The 10274-nt window shown below is 35.1% G+C and overlaps 2 pseudogenes; one reads left to right on the plus strand and one right to left on the minus strand.

Annotated features, from left to right (window-relative positions):
• Window positions 1–871: 871 nt before the first annotated feature.
• Window positions 872–4350, minus strand: LOC137838665 (uncharacterized; annotated as a pseudogene).
• A 1378-nt stretch (window positions 4351–5728) lies between these two features.
• On the plus strand, window positions 5729–7869 carry LOC150028029 (uncharacterized; annotated as a pseudogene).
• The last annotated feature ends 2405 nt before the right edge of the window (window positions 7870–10274 follow it).

The following is a 10274-nucleotide window of genomic DNA, read 5'->3' on the forward strand; positions in this document are numbered from 1 at the left end:
ATTTCGTTTCTGCATAATTGATAAAACAGCAAAGAAATAAATCTGTTCAATTGAAAATAAATCTGTTCTTTCTGGGCACTGTGCATACTGTTCTTGATTTCTGAAAAAGGTGTTTGAATCTGATAAGAACGTATACAATCTGCTAAAAACCATTTGAACAGACTGACTGTGATAGGCTGCTTAAGAAACTGTCAATGCTATTAATTGAACCTTAAACAAATTGCTTAAAGTTAAAGCTTGCTGTTCTGGGATTCATTGTTCTTGGTTTCTGAAAAACTGTTTGGTTTCAATAAGAACACTGATAATCTGTTAAAGGCTAATAAAACAGGTTGTGTGTAATAGATTGTCTCACTAATTGTCAAGCCCTTAACTGGACCTAAATCACACGAATTGGAATTAAGGTTTGCTGTTTTTTTGTGTTACACTGCTTTTCAATCTGATATCTGTGTGTGTGCATCTGGAAATTTTATCTGCATAATCTTGAGATTAACCTTGCTGAATTAAAAGCTTTTCAAACAAAAACAGTGCTGAAATAAATCTGTTCATTTTCACATAAATCGATTTATTTTCTATAAAACTGTGTTAAACACTGTTTCTGCGAGAAAGTTTTAAAAGGTCAATTCACCCCCCCTCTTGAACTTTGGCACTATTAAACCCAACAATTGAGAGTATCATGTTCTGTTGCTCTAGTCTTCTTGATGGACATTTTCTTCATCTTCAGGTATTCTTGATATAATAACATTAATACAAGTCAAAATAGAAATTCAATAAATCATAATATAATGCATGTATAAACAATAATGTATAAGTAATAAGGATGATAATTTAAACAAAAATAATATACAAGTGTTCAATTAAAAATAGGACCTTGTTAACGATATACTCCCTTCTCATTGACAAATAAACTTTCAAAATTGTTTTGTAAAAATGCTTCACATTCATGAAAAGTGACATCATTATCTTCTCCCATGTCATATAAGTCTCGTGGCTTTAGATACACAGGAGTGCTCCAATCTTTAGCTAATTCATCCACTACATAATAAACCATTTGTGCTTCTTTAGGTTGGATGTATGGTTCATCATCATCATTATCACCAATGTGTATCAAACGTGTAAAGTTTACTAATGTAAATCCAAGATCATCTGTCACAATCCCTCTTGAAGTAGTTGTATTAGCCCACATACATTTGAACAAAGTAACAAAAAATCGACCATTATAGTTTATCTCAATTATGTCTACCAATTTTCCATAATAAGGCACACCCCCAAATTGCATTTGATTGTCGATGCTACTTGCATAACTCCTTGTCCCAAAAGTACCAAATATCCCACTGTTTTGTGTTTTAAGTCCTTCATCTCTCTCCAATGTACGGAAATTGAAGCCATTTACATTGTAAGCATTGTAACGTTTTGCACAATCAATTGGCCCCATAGCTAAGAACTTTAAATCATCTGAGTGAGGTCCATTCAACTCATTTCTTATCTAAAAAAGAGGAAAATATGATCAAAACAATTCTATATATTCAATATAATCAAAAGTCAACAATATAAATTATACATACACGACGAGAAAACCATTCTGCAAATTCTCTATGAACCCTCTTATCTATCACAGAGGATGACCGTGTACGACTTCTTAATTGTCTTCGTATAATGTCTCTAGATTCTCTAAATTAAATAAATAATAATTACATGGTTAGTGTTCAATTGCAGATGAATCATAATAAGTTATAAAGTCAAAGTACTTACTGAAGGAAAGGGTCAACTTGGTCACAACTAGTCAATATATGACGATGTGCTTGTAACTTTTCCTTTGCTGATAAAGAGAAGTAAGTAAAAGACCCAATTGGTTTTCCAACAGGTGGAAACAAAGTTCTTGCACTAGATGACATAGTGTCTGGTTCATCATTAACACGCCTTATTTGATTAAATACAGTCTCAATTTCATTTAAATATCTTGGACAAAAGGTTAAAGACTCTTCAGCCATGTAGCCTTCCGCTATTGAGCCTTCTGGTTGTGCCTTGTTACGCACATAAGATTTCAACTTTCCTAAATATCTCTCAATGGGATACATCCATCTATACTAGACAGGTCCTCCAAGCTTGGCATCTTCCACCAAATGCACAATCAAATGAACCATGACTGTAAAAAATGCAGGAGGAAATAATATCTCCATGTGACATAATGTGAGAACAACTCTATTTTGCAGTTGGTTAAGTTCATCCACTTTTAAAACTTTACTGCATAAGTTTCTAAAAAATGAACACAAATCAATCAAAACATAGCACACTTCCTTAGGGAGTGTCTTTCTCATTGCTAAAGGTAGAAGTTGCTCCATCAAAACATGTGAATCATGACTTTTCAATCCTCCAAGCTTACATTGTTTGACATCAACACATCTACTAATGTTACTTGAGTAGCCATCTGGAATAGTGATGTTCTTTAGTGTTGTCATAAATGAATGCTTATTTTCTTTTGTCAATGTATATATAGTAGGAAGATATTTATTATTTTCATCAGGCCAAAGATCAGGTCTAACACCCCAATCTTTTAAGTCCTTTCGTGCCTTTAGGTTATCTTTTTATTTTTTTCCTTGGTTCAATAATGTATACACCACATTATCACATACATTTTTTTCAATGTGCATAACATCTAGATTATGGTGCAATAAATTGTTTACCCAATAAGGAAGTTCAAAAAATATACTTTTTTTTTCGCCATTGTAGAGGGCCATCAATAGCTTGGTGATCTCTGCGTTGTCTTTTCCCCAGTTCCTCAACTTCTGGTTCTTTCCCAAATATGATATTGACATTCTCAACTTGTCTTAAGACATCTGTTCCTGATATTGTCAAAGGAGGATTTCTATTTTCCACACTTCCATCAAAATGAATGCGGGCTAATCTAAATTTGTGTCTTGCATTTAACCAACGTCGATGATTCATGAAACAAAATTCACCCTGAATCTTCTTAGGAGTAGTGTCAAAATTACACCTAGGGCAAGCCAACCCAATATGTGTATTCCACCCAAATAAGGTTTCAAGACCAGGAAAATCACTAATGGTCCACAATATAGCTGCATGCATATTAAACACTTCATTGCTATATGAATCAAAAGTTTTAAGTCCATTGTTCCATAGCTCTTTTAATTCTTCAATTAATGGCCTTAAATATACATCAATATCATTTCCTGGTGCTCTTTTACCGGGAATGATCATGGAAAGAATGAATGAACTTTGCTTCATACACATCCAAGGAGGAAGATTGTAGGGTATGAGTACAATAGGATTGAATCCATCAGCAACCAAACCAAGTCTAACATTTCGAGCATCTGAAGCAAATTGAGGATTCATTAGATAAAAGTTCTTCCATGCTTCAGAATCCCTCGGATGCCTTAGTATGCCTTCATTTGTACTTCCTGATGCATGCCATTGCATATGCTCGGCTATTTTAGAAGACATAAACATTCGTTGTAAGCGTGGCTTCAATGGAAAATATCTTAAAACTTTAGCAGGAACTTTCTTTTGCTTTTTCATAGTACCATCAATAGTCTTGTTCTTCTTTCTTCTTTTCCATCTAGATTCATTACATTTCTTACAAACTTCTTTGTCTTTGTCTTCTCCATAGTACAACATGCAATCATTTGGGCAAGCATCAATTTTGGTGTAATGAAGGCCAAGCTTATTAATGATTTTCTTAGCTTCATAGAAGGAACATGGAATTTTAGCATAATCAAAGACATCTGCTAACAACTCCAATATCATTGACATTGCCTTGTCAGTCATTCTACATAGACATTTGTTGTGGTACAATTTGAGCAAGAAAGAAATTTTAGAATACTTGCCACATCCTTCATACAAACTTTGTTGCCCATCATGCATAAACTTCAGATACTCAGCAATTTCATCAAGCATCATTTCGCTTGATCTAGGATGCATATCCTCATCATCCTCCACGTTATCATCATAGAAAAAATTTCTGAATGCGTCATTAACCATGACACGTATGGGATCATTACCAGAAACTTTATGCTCATTTGATTGGAAAACTAGAGGTGTTTCGGTTGTATTTTGTACAAAACTTGTCTCGCCATGTAGAAGCCAGAATGTATAACCTTTTGGAAAAGGATGAAGAATCAAGTGCTCATGTGTTGCTTCTCGAGTTTGCCATTTTTTAAGATTGCATTTCGGACATGGGCAAATTATCTTACCCTCAACGCTCTTATTAGCAAATGCAAAGTCCAAAAATTTATTCAATCCATCCATGTACTGACATGTATTTCGAGGCATGTTAATCCAAGACTTATCCATATCTAAATGGAATTGTTTGATAAAAATAAAGCAAACCTAGCATGAAAGTTTTAAAAAAAAACATGTGTCAACAAAAGTATTAGAATGCGTAAAAGAACAGAAGTGAAATAAGTGTATAAAGTGAAATACAGCAAGAGTGAATAAGATAGAGTAATTAATCACTATACTTTTCAGATACATTAAGAAAATAACAAAATAAAAAATATGACTTCATTATAATGTTAGTCCGACCACAACTATTGAATTCATTATTTTCATAATGAATTCAAATAATATGACTTCAAATGATATCTACAGTAGTTTTCTGAATAACATATGACTTCAAATAATATCTACAGTAGTTTTTTGAATAATATATGACTTCAAATAATATCTTTTATGTTACAATTATATTATATTCATGCAAATTTAGTTGATGTACTAATTCGTATCCTTTCGTTATTCACTTAATTTGGTTTATCGGTCTTTCTCTGTCTCTTCATTCCTTACCCCAAAATCCATCTTTTTGGAATTGCTGCACACCAATACAAATGAATAAAAACTGGGTGCTCTGTTCCATGGCCCATGATGGTAATCATCCCCCCAAGCTAACTTTTGAGATTAAGTTTAACTCAGTCTATTTATAATATGATATTTTAATGTGTAGTCCTTATCTTGGGTCACCCATAGATGTTTACTCCTGGAAATTTCTCACTCAAGTGCATCCTTGGGCACAAGGAGGAAGTCTGTTATAAAGTCTCACATTAATCTGGCCAAATTGTAAGACTCGAAAAATTGAAAGACTGATGCCCATTTTTAATATAGCATCAAGACCCTATCTAGTCCTAATGTTGGATCACTAGCATAGTCTTACAAATTTCATGTCCATTTTCTATGTTATAAGGATTGGTTTGTTGTAATAGCTTTCCGTTACCAGAATTAAAACTGAGTAACATTTTAAAAATTAAATAATGGTAAAAGGGTTTAATAGAAAGAGATAACGTTTAGAGAGAGAACAATAAGAAATTTCAGTAAGAACAGTAAGATATTACTTTATCCATAAATAAACAACAACACAAGTATCTTCTGGAAATTCGAGAGATCAGTTTCAGAATGAGAGGACAAGTAAGAATAGAGTATTAAACAAAGCAGGAACCTTGAGCCTTTGTTTACTGTCCTTGTCCCAGAAATTAAAAGCACCGTCAGATCCGGCAGTAGCAAAAGTGTGATGCACCTGAAAGCCAAGACATAAAATCAGATCTTACATGAAGGCTATCATTGATGCAAAAATCTTGGGATCTTAAAACAGTCACAGAGATTATCTTCGCTATCATTTATTTGACGTCATCTTCATAGGAACATTTGCCATCCAATTTTGCTTGTTTGTGGGAAATTTGAGATTTTATCTTTCATTTTGCAATATACCATAAAGCAGTTCCAAATGGGGGGTGGTAAGATCAATTCAAGTGAATACAATGATACAACTGCAACCAAAATCTTTGTTGGAGGCTGATCCTGCCTGTTGACCAGAACGCTGGAAACTGCCTCGTCAAAGGATCGACGTGTGCACCGCTTCAAACCTCCGTCCTTCTTCAAGATCCACCTCAAGAACCTGCAAAAGAACAGAGCGGCGCCGCTGCGGCCGATCGCACTCCAACGCCCAAGTCAGTGACCGAACCACCAAATACTAAGAGCAAGAACACTCAAGAAATCTCAAGGAACCGTGCAAATTCTCTCTCATAGTAAGCTCTCTAACTCGCAAGCGTAAAGAGTGTAATCTGAACGTGCGTACCTCAGAAAGTTCGTTGAGAACTCTTATATACCTGGTCACTTTCTCTCTCCTGGCAGTTACAGACCTGGACACGTGGCTCGCATCCTGTCGTACACGTGCCACCATCTGGAGCCTCCTTGACTTGGGCGCTGCTTCTGACTCTCTTTTTGGCTAAGTTACTTATGCATGGTACTGCCCAGTGCATAGCTAACTTGGGAGCGCGAGCTCTACTGGAATTGGCGAGTTAGGGTGCTCTCGTACACCTTCCCTGTGGTCTCGCCGGCCGCCTTCATAATCTGCACCACCTTCATCTTCGGCGATGTGCTTGCTCTGGCGATCTCCAATCACTTGGTCGCCTGAGTTTACCATCTGGCGACTTCATCTTCAACTGGGCGATCGCCTGGTATGCTGGAGATCGGAGCACGCCAACTTAATAACTGGCGACTACACGAACCCCCCGACTTCCTTTCCTTCTGTAAGCCTAGCGCCTTGTCAACACTCCTACACTGTAGCTTGATGCCACGTCATCACTTCCGACTACCAGGGCGGTACAGAGGCTTAGCTTGGGAGACTCAAAGGGACACAGTGAGAAGGTATTTTGAGCAGTTTGGAGAGATCTTAGAGGTTGTTGTTATCACAGATAAGAACACTGGAAGATCCAAGGGTTATGGTTTTGTAAGCTCATTTTCCCTGTTTTGATTCTCACGTCTCTTTGTTTCTCCATTTCAATTTCTATATGATCTTAAACAATGATTTTTTTTTTCATCCTAGATCACATTTAAGGATCCAGAGGCAACAAAGCAAGCATGTAAAAATCCCTATCCAATAATTGATGGAAGGAAAACAAATTGCAATATTGCATCTATTGGAGCAAACAAGAATTGCAGGCAGGCTCCACAACATGGTCTCAGTCTGTCCACTTTCCTTTATCTCAGAAATTGCAATCTTTACTGTTTTCTTATGAATTAAATGTCAAACATGACAAGTTGTTTATGTTAAAAAGTAAAAGAAGAATTAAGAAATAGCTTCACATGGTGGGTGCAGGTCGGTTTGGAGCAGCACCTGGTTTGTTGCCTTCACCTGTTTATCATGATCCTTCCTCTACATATCTCCATCAAAACAATGTGCAATACACATTTCCTGATCCAACTTTTGGGTAGAACTTTTAGTCATTTTGAATCTCTATTTTTCTCTCTTATTTTTACATTCTTTTTTATTTTGCTTCTTTGCAGTTTTACCAGATATATTCAACATTCACATACCCCATGGTAGGTGTTTGAGCAAATAATGTTTCACAAATATAACTCATACCAATAATTATTTCTGAATGATTGATTATGCACATGTAACTTTGTCTGCACAATCTTGTAGAACTGTTATGGGATACTTTGAGGGCAACATTTCTCAACTTACTACCCCTACATTAGGCCATCTAAACCTATAGGTTTGGTCCATAACACTTACCCTTTTTCTGCTCAGTATGCACACATTGGCCAAGCTCAAGGTTTTGGAGTCCATTATCCCCGAATGATGTAGTCTCCTATTATTCCTAGGCACTATGGCTCACCTGGTATCCTTAGATTTCCTTCTTCAATGGAAATGCCAACAACTATGAGTGCAGGTAAAAAAAAATATACTTTATTGATATTGTCTCTTCAATTGTCAAATTTCAACAAGATTGAATTAAAAGGAAGAATCATGTAACAATTACAACAACAAAAAGAGAGGCACTAAGAACATGTGCAGATGCTTCACAAACCACTGAAATATCTTTTGAACAAGATTCTTCAGCTGAATCTTCAAATAAATAATCAAATGATGTCTTGAAAGCATAAATACAGAAGAGTCAAATATTGCAAGCTATGTACCAAGAGGAGTAATCCAATACCTAAAAAGGAAAGGGTTCATTCAAGGAATGAATAAATGATGTACATTACATTAAGTTTGTCCACTAATTGACCTAACTAATCCTTAATTCATGATCTAAATACTGAAACTTGTACTCTTCCTACTAGACTAATCTTCTAAATATCAATGTCTCAGTGTAAGTAGCATCCAACAATAAGACCTTGTTTATATGAAATGGTAAACGAGTTCATAAGATGACTTTAATATCTTTAAAAATTGGATTGATCAATCATTTTGAAGGAACAGAATTGAATTATCCATCAGTTTAACAAGAAGTGAATGAATGTTAATCAGTGAAAAGTAATTTGATTGTCTTAAATTACCACTTAATGGTCATATATTATGACTCCAGTGAATTACTACAATCAATTTCCTCTAACTCAGAACAATAATTTTCCTCTGTATGTCTTCCTATCCATCTATATTACTGATTGTGCAGTCATTATATATTCTCCTTCTTAACAACTTATGCTGTATCATTTTTCTACATTGTTGTGTTGTAAGATACATGATCTTGGTCAACACAACCAGTAAAACACAAACAATCAGCAGCAGTCATCCCAGTATCCAGGCTTTTTTCAGCAAAACTTTCAGCAAAACTCTGTGAGTTTAAGCTTCTTTAAAAACTTGTTTCAATACTGTAATGTAGATGGTCTAAATGAACTATCTTTTATATACCAAGTTGATATCATTATTGTTGTCTATGATAACTCATAAGCAGGTGGAGACTCTAGCAGTAGGGAATGAGGCACCAAATAGCCATTTCATGACTAACCAAATATCTCCAGTGTTTGCTCACAACAATCATGCTATGAACCCTCACAGTGCCTGGAATTCCCAGAGGTAAATTACTTGTACTCGTAGTTATTTGAATATGTAGACAAATCTTAAACTATTACTTGTCTTATTTGTATAAGAATGAATTTATGTCAGTTTGTATAATTTATAATTTTATATATTTGTATAATTTTATATGCTACACTTAAGGTGAACTAACTATCCATGGACCGCAAGTACCATCTCCAGATTCCAACATCTCCAGGCCTCTCTTATTCCAAGTACCATAAACCAGCTCCATGCTAACATAAACTTAACTCACCTTTGACCCTGCACTCCCCTCTTTCAAGCCACCAGAACCTCCAATCTATTCCAAAATAGCCTCCAATCTATTCCGAAGTTACTAGACCCCATATTTAACAAAATCCTCAACATTTTTATTTCGGTCAAGCGTTAGGGATTACGCTTCAACTACTGATTCAAATAAGCAACTCAGAAAATCAATGCCAACTGAAGAAATCGACAATGGAAACAGAAAAAGGATAATGAAAAAAAGAGCAAACTCGATGGTGATGACGGTGGTGTTGCGTTCGCCGGAGAGAACAATGGTGGAGCGTATAGGGGCGTGAGAGAGAGAATATGTACTGAGAAGAGGAAAAAGAAACAAATTACCGTGGTGAAGCAGCAGAAGCAGATTCGGTGGAGGAGGAGAAACAGGTCCGTCATGGATGAGAAACAGGTCCAATGGAGGAGAAGCTCTATGGTAGAGGATGAGAAGTACCGTGGAAGAGGAGAATGAGCTTTTTAGTCAAAAGTTGGAAAAAGTGTGAGTATTTTCCTGAGGTTTGAAAATACATCTTTGGAAAAGTTAAAAAAAACATAATTTTTCTTTTTTTATTAAAAATATTTATATAAAATAAATAAAAAATAATTAATTTTAATTAAATAAATATTTAAAATTAAGAATATTTTTTAAAAAAATTATATGTTTAAACTTACACTTTCAAAAACTTTAAGAATTTAGTTATCAAATATATTAAAAAAAAAATTTAAATTTTTTTTTTAAAATTTTAATTATATTTATTTATTGAAATTTGAGAAAATTTAAAATATTTTATTGATGTTTTAAAATAAACATTTCAAACTTAATGAAAATTAAAAAAATTCCATTATTTTGATGAGATTTTAGAATAAATTAATGAAACTTAACAAAGGTTAAAATGCCTCAACTATTTTGCAAAGGTTTTAAAGTAAACCTTTGAAAATTAACTAAGGTTAAAAAACCTCCGTTATTTTGCGGAGGTTTTGAAATAAACCTATGGAAATTAGTGAAGGTTAAAAAAACCTCCGTTATTGTAACGTCCCGTATCCGGGCGTTGACTAAGTCAAGGTCAAAGTCAACGACTGGAAAGTCAAGGTCAACGCAAGGCGTCGCCTAGGTGGAGAGACGCCAAGTGCCAGCATCGCCATGAGGAAGCGTCGCCAGGACAAGGCGTCGCCTAGGTGATGGCGTCGCCCAACCAGGGCGTCG

This window comes from Phaseolus vulgaris, chromosome 4 (assembly GCF_051622355.1).
Source record: "Phaseolus vulgaris cultivar YP4 chromosome 4, ASM5162235v1, whole genome shotgun sequence".
Classification (NCBI taxonomy): domain Eukaryota; kingdom Viridiplantae; phylum Streptophyta; class Magnoliopsida; order Fabales; family Fabaceae; genus Phaseolus; species Phaseolus vulgaris.